The sequence below is a fragment of the Martes martes genome (genome assembly GCF_963455335.1).
Source record: "Martes martes genome assembly, chromosome: 2".
Lineage (NCBI taxonomy): Eukaryota > Metazoa > Chordata > Mammalia > Carnivora > Mustelidae > Martes > Martes martes.
The window spans coordinates 199,435,208-199,450,537 of record NC_137889.1 but is presented as its reverse complement, the minus strand read 5'-3'; the positions used below and the strand labels follow the sequence as shown (position 1 = coordinate 199,450,537).

At 38.6% G+C, this 15,330-nt stretch overlaps 1 protein-coding gene across 5 annotated transcripts in view; it reads right to left on the bottom strand.

Moving 5' to 3' along the window:
• Window positions 1–13,569, bottom strand: part of ART3 (ADP-ribosyltransferase 3 (inactive)) — a 143,229-nt gene extending 129,660 nt beyond the window's left edge. For 2 of the 5 annotated variants that reach the window (XM_080797503.1, XM_080797514.1), the window contains exon 1: window positions 13,466–13,558. The gene's annotated coding sequence lies outside the window, so the exon portion shown is untranslated. Of the gene's footprint in view, window positions 1–2,779; window positions 2,896–13,465 lie in introns of those variants that run through there. The other 3 variants (XM_080797510.1, XM_080797505.1, XM_080797511.1) reach the window with 3 other exon arrangements.
• Window positions 13,570–15,330: the final 1,761 nt, after the last annotated feature.

Sequence of the window (15,330 nt, the reverse complement as noted above, 5' to 3'; positions counted from 1 at the left end):
AAGGTGTTAACCAATAGAGATGTAAAATGCTCTCTGTTCAAAAAGCATAGCATTAAAAAAAAAAAAAAGCACAGCATTCATTTAACAAATATCTATTGACATCCACTACATACCAAGTTATAAAATGAATATATAATGTGTTCCTAAGTTACTATCAGTTAGAGAGATAAAGGTAAATAAATTTGAACAGAAAAAAATGCTGTAGACTGAAAAATCTCCAAATGTATAAGAAAACAGAAAATTAGGAAAGCCTTTCTTGGGAAAGTATAATGGGGATCTGGAATTTAAAAGATGCATTGTATCTAACAGGTAAAAAGGAAAAAAGTGAACTCTAGCAGAGGAAAGAATATGATCAAAGACAAGAAAAAATATGTGTTTTCAACCTGAAATAACATAAAATTAGAGATAGGAATACTGCGGAAAATGATGGAGAGACAAGACACAGATTATGAAAGGTTTTTTTTCTCTTTTTAAGATTTTATATATTTGTCAGAGAGAGAGGGACAGACTACGTGCACAAGCAGAGGGAACGGCTGGCAGATGGAGAAGCAGGCTCCCTGCTGAGCAAAGAGCCCGATGTGGGACTTGATCTCAGGACCCTGGGATCACGACCCCAGCCGAAGGCAGACACTCAACCGACTGAGCCACACAAGTATCCCAGCCTTTTTTTTTTTTTTTTTTTGCTAAGTATGCCATCACCATGGCATATTTATAAACTATTTACATGTTATAAAACATACCCAAAAAATAACATATAAGACTGTTAGACTATGCTGTAATACTAAACCTCCCAAAATGTTAAAGACCTAACACAATGAAAGCTTATTTTTTGCTCACACACAGTTTCACGTAGGTTGGCAATGCTTCTACGTTGACTCAGGAATACAGTCTCCCTCTATCTCAGTTGAAGATTGCCAGGAAAGGAAATGCAAGGATGGAAGCAGCTTACTGGCTTTAAAATGCTGCAGTCCATACTACCTTGTCCAGCACAAGGTATTGCCTTACCTAATCACAACAAGGGATAGAAATTGTAAGAGAAAATGTACTTGTCTCTGCCACAACCTGGTAATTTTTTAAATGAGTTTTTTAATTATAAAGCAAAAAAAAAAAAAAAAGGCTAATGAGGAACCTAGCTCAGAAAAAGAAGTCTACACAGATATTTTTTAAAAAGTTTAAAAATAGAGAAATTAAATCAGAGATGAAAAAGAATTCCTTTTCTAGGTAAAAAGATCATCATGTCTAGATGTAAGTAAAATCTGAGGTACACAGTGAACAAATGGACACATCTACTGTATTATAGCCATGTTATTTTGTTTTTTAAGATTTATTTGTTTTAGGGAGAGGAGGAGAGCACGCACACAAGCAGGGAGAGTGGCAGAGGGAGAAAGAGAATCCCCAAGCAGACACCCCCACCTGCACCTCACTGAGCACAGAGCCCATGTGTGGCTCTATCCCAGGACCCTGAGATCATGATCTGAGGCGAAATCAAGAGTTGGCCACCCAACCACCCAGGTGCCCCTCTATAGTCATGTTATTTATCTAAGGAGCAGAATCTCTTTTTTCTAAGGAAATACACGATGCACAACGATCTATATATTGCAACATGATCTAAGAACACTGGCCTTAAAGATAAGAAAAATATTATAATTGTGTCTCTTAATTTTGTCATGGTATACTTAGGTAATTCACTGTTCATATCTAGAACTTGGCAACTACCATCATTCTCACTCCATTCAGGGGCTAGCTGAGAACCTCAATAAAGCACTAAGAATACAACAATAATTACTCTGATAATTCACAACAAGTAATTAAAGTCTGCCTGCACCTCTGTCTTCTCACCTATATAACCAGAAATAGAAATCCTTCAGAAATATGAGCAAAATAACTGTCAAGAGTTAGTTAAAATACTATATCTAGATGATAGAATTATAGGTGATTTTTTACTTGTTTTTACTTTATTTTCCATATTTTCTACAAAGAACATTTTCACTTTCTAATAAGAAAAAAATTAAAGCAAAAGAAAACTAACTGTCAAAGACAATAAGTGTTAATCTTAAAGGGCTAGGATTTATGTTCTCAGTGACCATGAAATTATTGATCTCTGAGAAATATCTGAACTGAAAACAGAACTATATATATATCATATATATCTCATATATATGAGATATACACATATATCAAAACTTCTTGGTCCAATGTTACATTAAAATTTAATTGCTTATATTAAAAATTCATTAAACCACTACTGGATATATTTCAGGTCACCAAGTAATAATATGCCATTATTAGTCTCCCTGCTCACCCTCTTGCCAGCTATCATTTATTCTCTACACAATAGCCGGGTAATACTTTTAAAACACAAATGAGATTATAGATCTGCTGGTCTCAGCCTTTCAACAGTATACAGTCTGTAAAGTTCTACATAACTTTCCCCCATCATTCCTACCGTTCTCCCTTTCACGTTTCCATTCTAGCTATACAGCCTCCTTTTGGTTCTCAAGCATAGCAAACACACTCCCATAGCATATTCCTTCACTTTATCCAGGTCTCTACTCAAATTATCACCTTCTCAAAGAAAGCTTTCCTCACCGATCTATTGAAAATAGCACTACTTCTATCATTCTTGATCAATTACCAACTGTAAATATAATATGTATTTTTTCATGTCTTTATTCTCTATCTCCATAAAGGTCTGTAAGAGCAGAAACTATACCTGTCTTATTTGCCACTTGTTGGTACCTACAAGAGTACTAGACACATAATAATGCTCAATACTCACTTAATGAATAAATAAGTTACTCGCATTTGCCATAGCTAGAATCCTTTGGAAACGTACTCGCTCCAAAGACAGGACAACTTTCCAAAAACTTTAGATACTTCTTGAATCTTAGGAGAAACTAAACTTGGAAATAAAGAGAAGCTTACTAGTTTTGTTGAATCACCACACAAAGAAGGAATGATGACCTTCTCCCATTACAATATCCAACATGTGCACTGGCAAACTGTTTATTGGACTACGAAGTCCCGTGGGAAGAGAATTAAGGTTTTAAGCAGGGGCTTATCTGACTTTCAAAAATAAAAATGTTTCAAAACTAAGTTTAATGTTTTAATAGAAACAACAGCTGTTCAAAGGAGGGGAAAGTCTCCCCCACTCTGAATTTCATCCTGTAAGATAATTCTTTCAAAACAACAACAACAACAAACTTGTGTTATTTTCACTTGACATAGAGAAGAGCATGTTGTTTACATATTATGCAACATTTTCCCAGGACACTCAAATCTAATTAAAGCCAGAATAGCATGGCTATCTCATTTCCTAGGCACAGATGCAGGAAAATCCCGTAGTTAACTTTAGAATGGGAAAGGGGGAAAAAAGAAAAAGGTGAGTTGAATTTAAGAATTAAAGAATCTGCAATGCTGTTATTCCCAGACCAGATCATCCTGGGATGTGTCATTTTTAGGGATCAGCAACTTCCCTAAAATTATAAGCAAAATTAATATATACATGTATTCATAGTTTTTACCAGACTCTCAGAGTTCTATAACCTCGACCATATCAGTCTGCAGAGCATTCATCTCAGCCACAGGGTTACCAATATATTATTTCGTATCTGGGAAATCCTGTATGCAAATTATACTGAAAATACTTGGGTCAGTGTGGGGATTTATTTAAGAAACCTAAGCTGACCTCAAAGATCTGGGCCCTGAAAAAGACACTTGTGGTTATTTCCAAGGTATTCCTAAAATTTCCAAGACCATTTGGCCTATTTTATTAATCAAAATAACATCCCCCCCTTTTTAACCTCTAGGACCACTCAGGCAAAAACTTCTCTGTGATTAGAAATTAAAGACCTCCTTTAAATTATTATATGCGGTGAGAGGGAAATATTCCTAGAATATTCCCAATTGCAATGAAGTTCAACTTAATAATTACTGTGCACTTATTAATCAAGATCCAATGGCACAAAAACAAGACATGGTACCTGACCTCAAAATTATAAAAATCTAGCTGAAGAAACAAAACATGTATATAAAACAAATGTCACCACCAACAAAAGATAAGAAATACTAATACTCAGATTAAGTGGTATTTGTAAATAAAACAGGTGAAAAAGAATTATGTTGGAAGTAACAGATGTGTTGAGCATAGTAGAAATTTGTATTAAATCAGACAAACATGTAATATCACTAAAATCCTGTAGGGATATAAAACAAGATAAAGTTTTAAAGATAAAATTAAACAATATTTATATTCCTGCAATCATGAAAGTAAAATGAACAGAAATCAAAATTATAACTTGCCTAAATGGAATAAAGGGTAAAATCAAGACTAAACCATGAATGTGCCACTCTATACTGTGTAGGTAATAGAACTTCTCTTCTTGTCAATGATATTATAAGAAAGTTCCAGTAACATCTGGGTGGCTCAGTCGGTTAAGCCTCTGACTTCAACTCAGGTCCTGACCTAGTGTCCTGGGATGGAGCCCTGCAGCGAGCTCCCAATCAGCAGGCAGTCTGCTTCCCCTCTCTATCTGTCCCTCCCGTTGCTTGCCCCCCCACCTCCCTCTCAAACGAATAAAATTTTTTGGAAAAGGAAAGAAAAAATAAAATTCCATGCAGCAATGAAGTCAACAGTTAAGTAGGGACGGAATAATATGTGATCTACCTAGCTCCGCCTTAGTAGTTCTAGGGAGGAGCTTGGAAAACTTCTTGGCAATCAACAAGAATAGTCCTGTTAAAAGACAAATTGAGGCACACTGAAATTGTTAAGAGTTTATCTGAGCGTACATCAATTCAAATTGGGTAGCACCAAACCAAAATGCTTAGGAACATTCCTTCCATAGACAGAAGCTCAGGAAGAAGTTTTTATAAGAAGACGTAGAGGCAAATCAAGGAAATTATCTGATTGGCTATAACTTTTGCAATTGCCTTATTTGGGAAAATCTAGTTGTCTGTGATTGGTTGTTCTTAAGTTGAATTTTCTGAGATTCAAGTGCCTTGGCTCTGGCTCAGACTTTGATTTGCTTGCATAGGATTCCAAGCAACATCAATGTAACAACCTCCTTGTTTATTTACTTCAAAAATCCATAATGAAATCATCAATTACAAGTTATAAAAAATTATACTAAACATATTGCTCATGAATTTAGGTCTTAAAGAGTAATTATATCTCCTGATGATGGGTACTCAATACAAATAAATGAAACTTATATGGATATATGTTGTCTTGTCTAATCTCGTCAATGCTCAGTCATTACCCAGAAGGAACACTAATGGGAATAGGTAAGACAGTCAACATTATAAATGCTGAAATAAGTGTAAAATTATTCAGGAAACGGTTAGATGACCTAAAATTGTAGTATATTCAGGGAAGATCTGACAAAGGAAGCAGAATGTGTAGCTGTCTGCTCAAAGTAACTTAACTCTAAGTGAACCTCTTATTGAGGAGCATGCAGAACTTCAGCTTAGCCAGGGAACAAAAGTCACAGAATCAGCATTACAGATAGACATCATCCCTCTACACATACACACTTCTGTAAACAGTTCAACATACCTATGACACTAAGACAATTATTTAGCTTGGAGAGAAAGGAGGATTGAGGAAAAAAATACTAGAAACATTAAAATCTCAAGTCACAGACCTCAGACATTAAAAGTATGCCATATATATATATATGTATTCATATATATGTTTTTGTTTACTTATTCCAAATACATATATGTAAACAAAAACTAAATTGGAATTATACATTTTTAGTAAACAGAAATATGAGTATGAATATCATGTCTACCTCTAGCTAAATCACTCAAAATAAACACTTACAAAGTAAGAATGAATTATTTTCAACAAATGAAATGCGAGAAACCAGAAAGCCTAATTAACAAATACCACAAAACTAAAGAAAAATGTAAAATAGAATAGATCCACAATGGCAGACATCATAACGGGAGTTTAAAATGTTAGAGCACAATTTTCAACTGGGAGCACAACCACAATTCCTACCAGAAGTACATTTAATCTTTCAGTGAATATGCCAAATGTAGTTTGAAAATGCACATTCAATTCTGTAATTTGAAAAACAGTAACAACTATTATTTTTGTAACTAAGAACTACAAAAAATAGAGCTTATACAATCCTATGACTGAAAGATTCTCAGAAAATAAAAAGGGTTTAGAATAAACTTTGTTATTAATGCTATACATTAACATTCACTTGTTACCAACATAATAGGCACATCTGAACTCAAAAGAAGTACATTTTATTTTTTAAATGCTTTGTTTTGTTAAAAATTTTTTAAAGATTCCATTTATTTATTTAGAGAGTACATGAACACATGTGTGTGCTCAAGGCAGGGAGGGGCAGAGGAAAAGGAAGAGAATCTCCAGCAGACTCTGCACTGAGCTCAGAGCCCTATCCAAGGCTCAATCACATGACCCTGAGATCACCACCTGAGCCAAAACCAAGAGTTAGACACTTAACAGACTGAACCACCAAGGCATCCCTCCCTTATTCAAATTTAAAGAACAAAAATAACATGTGAAACAATGAAAGGATTTATAAAGAAAAAATTCACCTCTCCTTCTTTCATTGTAACCAATGTTGAGATCCTTCCACATCTCTTCCCCCAGTCACACTAACATTCTATACATACACACATGCGAAAGTTAGGATCCTCAATGTCTAAAAAGGTAAGAGTAAGTACAAGAGAAAGTGTCCTACCCATCCCCCCCAACTCTTTTTTAGTTGTACAGGAAAAAAAAATGTATGAAGTACATGGTTTTATTAGGGTTCTTTCAGTTGCAAGATACAAAAACCCACTTAAACCAGTTTAAGCAAAAATGGGGAATTTATCTTGCATGTAACTAAACTGCAGAAAGCGGGGTAAGGGGGTGGAGAGCCTGTGTCAGGGATGGAGGATTGAAAAGTCCTAACATCCTCAGGTCTTTGACTTTTTCTCTTCTCCTCTTAATCCTTCAGTCTTTCTGTCTCAAGGAAGTTGATTTAATTTCCTTGAGAAAACTGGAACCATAGCTACTTGCAACTCTACGCAATCTTTCATTAATGCACTTGAAAAAAATTTCCTTCCAGCTCCAATGAGAAGAAATCCTGTGGCACAAAGTCTGTAACCAGAAAGATTTTAGGGATGAGTGCTAGAGAGCCAAAATAACGGCAGGTCAGGAATGGCTTGAGTGAAATTAAGAGGAGACCTATTTAGTGATCTGGGAAGACTGATGAGTTAGGAAAATGGTTTAAGGAAGAACTATCATTGATTTTTAACTCTGCTTTTACTAGATGTATGTCCCTGGGGAAAAAAATGAATTTTGGGGTCTCACTTTCTTCATCATTAAGGTTATTATCTGCTTTCCTTTTTTTTTTTTTAAGATTTTATTTGAGACACAGTAAGACTCAGAGAGAGCATGCATGGCATGAGTGTAAGGGGAGGGCGAGGGAGAGGGAGAAGCAGACTCCTGCTGACCAGGGAGCCTGACATGGGGCCACATCCTGGGACCCTGGGATCATGACCTGAGCCAAAGGCAGATGCTTAAACAGCTGAGACCCAGGCACCCCTATTATCTGCTTTTGGGGCACGAAGCTTGTGGGAGGTCAAGTCAAGTGAGGTAACCATGTAAATACAGAACACAGGTGTGAGATAATATGTTTTATTTTAAAATCAAGGTTTTTTGTGTGTGTGTGCAGTGCTAGAGTACATTACAAAAGGGGTTTTTAGTTCCCAAAAGCTAACTTTTGTTGTATTGCTATTTCCTCTATTTCATGACTTGTAGATCTCCTGGACTCTAAAAGGTAGAAAATAAGCATGTTTTCAAAATAATACCATTTAATACTAACCTGAAGTACCACTGAGTGATGAGATTAGAAGGGGATGGTTCCTAGGTTGTAAACATGGATATGTAGAAAAAGGAACAAAATCTTTCCTTATTTCAGGTACGAATTAAGTATATTTTGCAAAGCCTGACATGTAATGTCCTCATTTTAAGAGAAGATATACAAAAGTAACATTTCAATTCAACTTCGATTCAGGTCTCAAAGATAACTACCTGAAATTTACTTCAAATAAATTTTACCCTAACACACATAAGCAGGTTTGTGTGTTGTTCCACTTCTCTTGACCTACATTTATAGAGATATGTCAAGTCATTAGCTGACCACAGAGACATTGAAATGAAAACTTCATTAACCACACAAAACAAGGAATAACTACTTTGCAAAAAATATTTGGGAAAGTCACCAATAGATGGTTCCAGGGGTCAAAAAGCAAAATCAACAATCCCTGAAGATTGAGAGAATCAGATTTCTAGAGTTACCACAATACTCAATGTCCAGTTTTCAGCAACAAAAACTCACAAAGCATACAATGAGACAAGAAAATACTGCCCAATCAAAGGGAAAAAACTAACAGAAAATCATTCCTGAGGAAGTCCATTCACCAGACCTGCCAAAGACATTAAGGCGACTGCCTTAAATATGCTCCAAGAATAGCTGGAAACTGGAAAAATGATGTGTGAACAAAATGAGAACACCAATAAAGAGACACAAATTATAAAAAGGAACCAAACAGAAATTCTGGAGCTGGTAAGTAGAAAACTGAAAAGAAAAATTCTCTAGAGGGATTCGTCAGCAGTTGTGAGCCAGCCAAAGAAAGAACCAGCAATGTGAAAATAGGACAACTGAAAATATTGAGTCTGAGCAGCAGAAAGAAAAAAAAAATGAAGAAAAGTGAACAGAGTCTAAAGGACTTAGAATACCATCAAATGAACCAATACACTCATAATACAGGGCCCAGAAAGAGAAGAAATAAAAAGGAGCTGAGAAAATACCTGCCTAAATGACAGAAAACATCCCAAATATGATGGGCTGGGCTACATGAATCCAAACATCCAAGAAGCTCAGTGAACTCCAAGAAAGATAAACCCAAAGAGATCTACCCAATAGTCAAATGATCAAAACTCAGAGACAAAGAATTCTAAAGAGGATTCAAGAGAGAAGGGACTCCTCACATATAAGGGATCTTCAGTAAGATTACAGCCAATTTCTCACCAGAAATGATGGAGGCCAGAAAGAATATGATTACATATTAAAGATGACGGAAGGAAAAACTCTGTCAACCAAAAGTTCTGTATCTGGCAAAACTACCTTTTAAGAATGAAAAAGAAATGAAGACATTTCCAGATAAACAGAAGCTAAATAAGTTCAATACCATTAGACTTGCCCTACAAGAAACATTAAATGGTGTTCTTTAGGCTAAAATGGAAGGACACTAGAGAGTAAACGGAAGTACTATGAAGAAATACAGAAAAATGGTAAAAGTACATAGTGAAGAAGAAGAGAGAAGAGGAAGAGGAAAAGGAGAAGGAAGGATGGAGGGTAAAGATGGAGGAGGTAGAGGAGCTGCCACTGCCAAGGATATATTGCTGGTTAGAGAGCCCACATGGAGATTTCTTGGGCCAATTAATACCTGACCTATACTGCTGGGGAAAGAGGCCACAAGGAGGTGGCCTGTGATACTATTTTAATTGTCCAGCACAGGAAAGGGAAGCAAAGGGAAGGAAAGTATATCTATACATTACAGAAATAAACAGATATCAATATTATGTAGAAAGGAAAAACTTCTAAACATTTAAGAGCAAAAAATTAAGATAAAAAGAAAGCAATAAGCCTAATGCTATTAAATATAGATGAGAATGGAGGATTGATGAAATTTTTATTCACTGGTGGTAGAAGCATAAACAGTACACATTGACTATACACACACACTATGAACCGGCAATTCCACTCCTAATAATACACTCAAAAGAAACACATATATATGTGCACCAAAAGATATGTACAAGAACATTTATAACAGCAACTCTCAATTTAGCCCAAAAGGGGAAAAATATCAAAATATCCATTAGCTCAATACACACTTTGTGGTAAGTCATACAACAGAATTCAACAGAGCAATTAAAATGAAACTCCTCAGGTGCCTAGGTGGCTCCGTTGGTTAAGTGACTGCCTTCTGCTCAGGTCCTGATCCTGGAGTCCCAGGATTGAGTCCCACATCGGGCTCCCTGCTCAGCAGGGAGTCTGTTTCTCCTGCTGACCTCTCGCCTCTCATGTTCTCTCGCTCTCATTCTCTCTCTTTCTCTCAAATACATAAAAAATTTTTTAAAATGGAACTCCTCCGTCACGACATGGACAAATCTCAAAAACATTAAGTCATAAGGACAAGACACTAAATAGGATATACCTAATGCCATTTATATAGTTCAAAAACAGGCAAACTAATTTATGATACATCTTTGGGGAAGAAGGGAATGCTACAGTCAGGCCACTGACAGTGAAAATCCAGAGTCATGATGCTGGTGTAGGTTACAGTACACATACATATTTTCCCCCTGTATATAGGCTGTATGAGTTACTAAGGCTGTCACACAAAATACCATAGATTAAGCAACCTGAGCAACAAATTTATTTTCCCAGAATTCTGGAAACTAGAACTCCAAGATCAAGGAGTCAACAGAGTTGGTCTGTTTGTGAGTCATCTCTCCTTGCTTTGTTGATGGCCCTCTTCTCCCTGTGTCTTCACATGGTCTTCTCTGTACATGTCTGTGTCCTAACCGTTCTCATAAGGACATCAGTCATAATGGATTGGGGTCTACTCTAATGACCTCATTTTAACTCAGTTACCTCTTTACAGACCCTGTCTCCAAATACAGTCATTCTGAGATACTGGTACTTAGAACTTCAACATATCATTTTGAGAGAACACAATTCAGCTTAGAACGTGCAATATACTTCAGTAAAAATTATGTAAGAAAAGACAACTAAATCAAAAAAAGCAGAACCTTTTACTGAAAATGAATTAAAGCTTCCTATTCAAAATATGTAAAAAACTGCTTACATTCATAAAGTCAATACTTGGACCCCATTTGACATGTGATCTTGAGAAGACAGAAGATGCAGGTACTAAGCCAAGACAAACTAAAAGCTCAATAAGAAACTGAAATAAACACTGATCTCAGGTGCCAAGTTTCACACATTAAATAAACAAAATACAAACGACAAAGGAATTGGGAAACTGGTACATCTACATACAGATGGGGGCATTACAAAATTAATCCAATCTTTCTGGCAAGTAATCAGTCAAAATGTTTTCAAAAATATAAAAATGTTTTTATCCCTTGTCTCTATGCTTCCCAAAAAGGAAAATATTCCAAGGAAGTAAAATCTTTGAAAAAATAAGAGGTTTTTTGAATTAATGAAATAGAAACAACTCCAACAGAAGCAACTCCAGTGGTCAGAGAATAGCCTACAAATATAAAAAAGTCATTTTTAAAATATGTAAACTATGTAAATATAATGAAATGTTTATGTAAAATAAGATTATTTAAATATAGTGCTTAGTGACAAGGGTCTGATGTGGATATAAGTGTACCTATGTGTTTCTGAATCTCCTCACCTCACTCCCTTGGTCAAAATTCTTGAAGGTTTGCTCACCGCAAAGGGATTTACAAGGCCCTTCATCCTCTGGTTGCTGCTATAATCCCAGCCTTATTTCTCACCACTCTAGTTTTATCACTGTACCCTTCACCCTTACCACAGTTCTTAACAGTCTCCAAATTTTGGCATCCTTTTTCTCACTCCTCCTGCACAAAATGTCTCCCCATCACCTTCTTCTAGTAATAAATTCCAACCAACTCTCACTTCCAGACCTAATTCAACCAGAGCTGTGACTTTTCTCTGCACCTCTAATAACTGAGTACAATCCTTTATTATACCACTTCTACAATAATCACTAATTTTTTTTTAATAATCACTAATTTAAATGCCACTTTCCCCCCGCTCAACTGTGAGCTCTTTGAGGGCAGAGATTATTGTTCATATTTGTGTTTTTAAAAGCTTGGTAAATGAAATAAATGAATGATAAACACTAAATTAAGGGTCTCAAGAATATGGACTTTTTTTCTTGTAAAGTTACCTAGATAAGGAATTTTAATGTAAATCACTTTAAATAAATATGGTTTTTAAACCAAAATATTTTCTCCCTTTTCAGGATAATTTTTCTTCAAATTAGGCAGCAGCTTCTTAATAACTATGGTAACACATCCTCAGACTATCACAGAGCAAAAATCTTGTGTTACTATCCGCATTCAGCCACAGCTGTCCTTTAAATGGTGTCCTAACAATCCCTCTCAGCATAGTTTATTAACAGATTTAACCTAGTCCTTCAGCTTCAGATAAAAGATATAAGCCAGGAGGCCTGATACAAGATCAATAAAGGAAGAAACTTTCTCCTCTTTGTTATCTGAGATGTGGACAGGACTTGAAACCCCACACAACTATGACTTGCCTGCAGACACCTTACCATAGTTTGGAAGGAAGAAAGGACTCCCTGCATTGGGAAAAAAGAAAAAAGAAAAATCGGAAGGCTAAGTAGGGGCTTCTGAGACTTTCAAGAAATAAACCCTTTTCAAGTCAGCATCCTTTAATACTAGCAATCGCTGCTGAGAGAAGGGGAAGTCCACCCTGTAAGAAATTCGAACAGGCCTGGGGATTTCATTTTGAAAGAAACTTCCCCTTTCACAAGTAAAAGGAAGACCTATTTTCACTGTGACAGAGCCTGTACAGCCGTCCATAATTAAACCGACCACACTAATTCCATAACCAAAAAGGGCAAAAGGGGGAAGTCCGGGACACACGGGAAGACACAATCGTGCCTCCGCGAGGCTCTGGAGAGTTACATCAGCGTTGGGTTCCCTGGGGAACAGGAACTGCTGGGAGCCAAGCCGGTTTAGGCCATGTCCAAAGGGAAAGTGAGAATTTATCGTTGATTCCAAAGTGCTGATGATCCTTGGCTCCTTTCCCGGGACTGTGAGAAACGCCTGCAACATCCTCTCGCTGGGTTTCTGTTTCTCCTAAAAGCCCTATCTGGCCATAAATGCTAATCGATGGGATTTTCTCGGTCCTGCCCAGACAGGCAAGTGTTCTCAGAGCTTTCAGGCGACTTCCAAAGGGCAGCCTGGGAAACGAGGACGGCACGGCCTGGGCGGCGGGCAGCGGCCCCAGCCTCCGTCCGCTCCCACAGGTCACGCCAGCCCGCGCATGCCCGGAACGGTCCCGGCCACGCAGCGGGGCCTCCAGCCCCCACCCACGCCCCGCGTACTCAACGAGGTGGGCCCTCCATGGCTCCTAACTGACCCCAGCACCTCTTTTCTCTTGTCCAAAAGGCCTTCTCCAGTCACCACAGACTGTGGTCAAAGGACCCTACGAAGCCTCGCCAGGCAGACCCTGACCCGATATCCAGGCCCTTCTGGCGTCCACCCAAGCCTCGTGTGGAAACTGCAAAACGGGCCCCGCGCCCGGCGTCGTCCCCCTCCCGCCCAAAGAAACAGCCTCCGGAGCGGGAGACCGTGGACCGGACGCAGGCCGAGAGCAGACATCCCGAGGAGCGCGGCCACTACCTTTCTCTCAAGGCGCTCCTCCGGCCGGATCAGCGCGGGCAGCACAACCCAGCAGCGGCGCCAGCGGCGTGAGCAGTGCCTCTAGCGTCCCCACTGAAAATTCTGGAAGCCTGCTGGCTGGGCATGCGCAGCGCGCGCATCTCGGCCCCCAGGGAAGTCAGCTGGCCCGCCCCGCCCCCTCTGGCGGAACTTGGTAGTGCTACGCACGCGCAGGTGCAGTGTCGAGGCAGGCCTGGAGCCTTTGTTCATTCCCGCTCTTTCGTGGTCCTGTGCGCTTGCGTGGATCCTCAAAAGCGTCCCCCTTCTCCTGTGGTGCAGTGACACTGGAGCATAGAATCGATCGCAGGCAAAGGGAACGTTGCCTCCGGTGTCAGCACGCGGTGCTCTGAGAGCATATGTGGGATCCTGACCAGGTTTGGGGCTCAGGAACGTCTTCCCAGGGCAAGTGCCAACCTGGATATCCAAGCTGGGTAGGATTACGAGTAGGGTAAGAAGGCGGAGCAGGCCCCGCGCTCCAGGTGGGGAAGCCGCCTGAGCAAAATCGGCGCGATCGGAGGAAGGCACGTGTCCCTTTGAGGAACAGAGGGAAGAAAGGGTGTTGGACCGGGGTTATGCAGGAAGATTCTGGAAAGGTGGGCAGGGGCAGGCCGTGCAGGACCTTCGTATTTATCCTAAGAATTTCCATCTCTTTCTTTGCTGGAAAGAATGATCTCTAGCTTTGTGGTGCTTTGCAATTGACAATGAACTTTTGCCTTTAATTTTAAAAACCTATGGGGTCAGTAATAGTTTTATCAGCAGGGGGAACTGAGGCTTGTAGAAGTATTTTGGGCAGTCATTAAGTAGCAAAGCTGGGACCTAAACCCAACTCTGTGAATGGCCGCAGCCATTACCAAAATCAAGCATAACCAAGCGAACAAGCTGTATCAAAGCTCACCACAGTTTTGTTTAAAGAGTATTCTGCACCGGTCTAAAAATGTGCACCATGTTATAGGAAATGCTAACAAATGTTCCCCATTATCCTATAGCTTCCATTCGCAGTGGGGTGAGGAAGGAGATTGCCCTCGGGAACAAAAACTGGTCCTTGAGGAGACTAAAAAATCTTCGATAACACACTAATTAGTGGCCCACTGAAGTTGAACCCTACAAAATCTTATTTCTTAAAATTTAATCATTCTCTTTAGGGAGAAATTTAATTTAGGTTTAAGTTAATTTAATTCAGTTTAGTCTCAGGAGACTCAGTAACCAAAAAAAAAAAAAAGGTTAAGAAATGTTGTCCTGAGCTCAAGTGTCCGTTAATTGATAATTAGATAAGGAAAGTGAGTTATATGTATACTACGGAATATAATTCAGCCATTAAAAAGAATGAAATCTTGCCATTTGCCACAACATGGATGGAACTAGAGAATATAATGCTAACCTAAATAAGTCAGAGAGAGATAAATACCATATGATTTCACTCATTTGTGGAATTTAAACAACAAAACAAATGAGCAAAGGGAGAAAAAAGAGAGAGGGGCAAACAGAGAAACAGACCCAACTAGAGAGGATAAAGTAATGGCTGCCAGAGGAAGATGGGTGAGGGATGGGTTGAATAGGGGCTGGGGGTTAAGGAGTGCACTTATGATGAGCGGCAGGTTATGTATGGAATAGTTGACTACACACTATACTCTACACTGGAAATTAATATCACACCATATGTTAACAGGAATTTAACTGAAAACTTTAAAAAAAAATGTTTCACAAGTACTGGAACCTCCGAGTCTTAGTTGTTCAACCAGAATGAACACATTTCCTGACTTTGTATGCAGCCAGGTGTGGTCATGTGAATAAGTTCTGGCCCATAGAAGGTGCTGGAAAGTGATGAG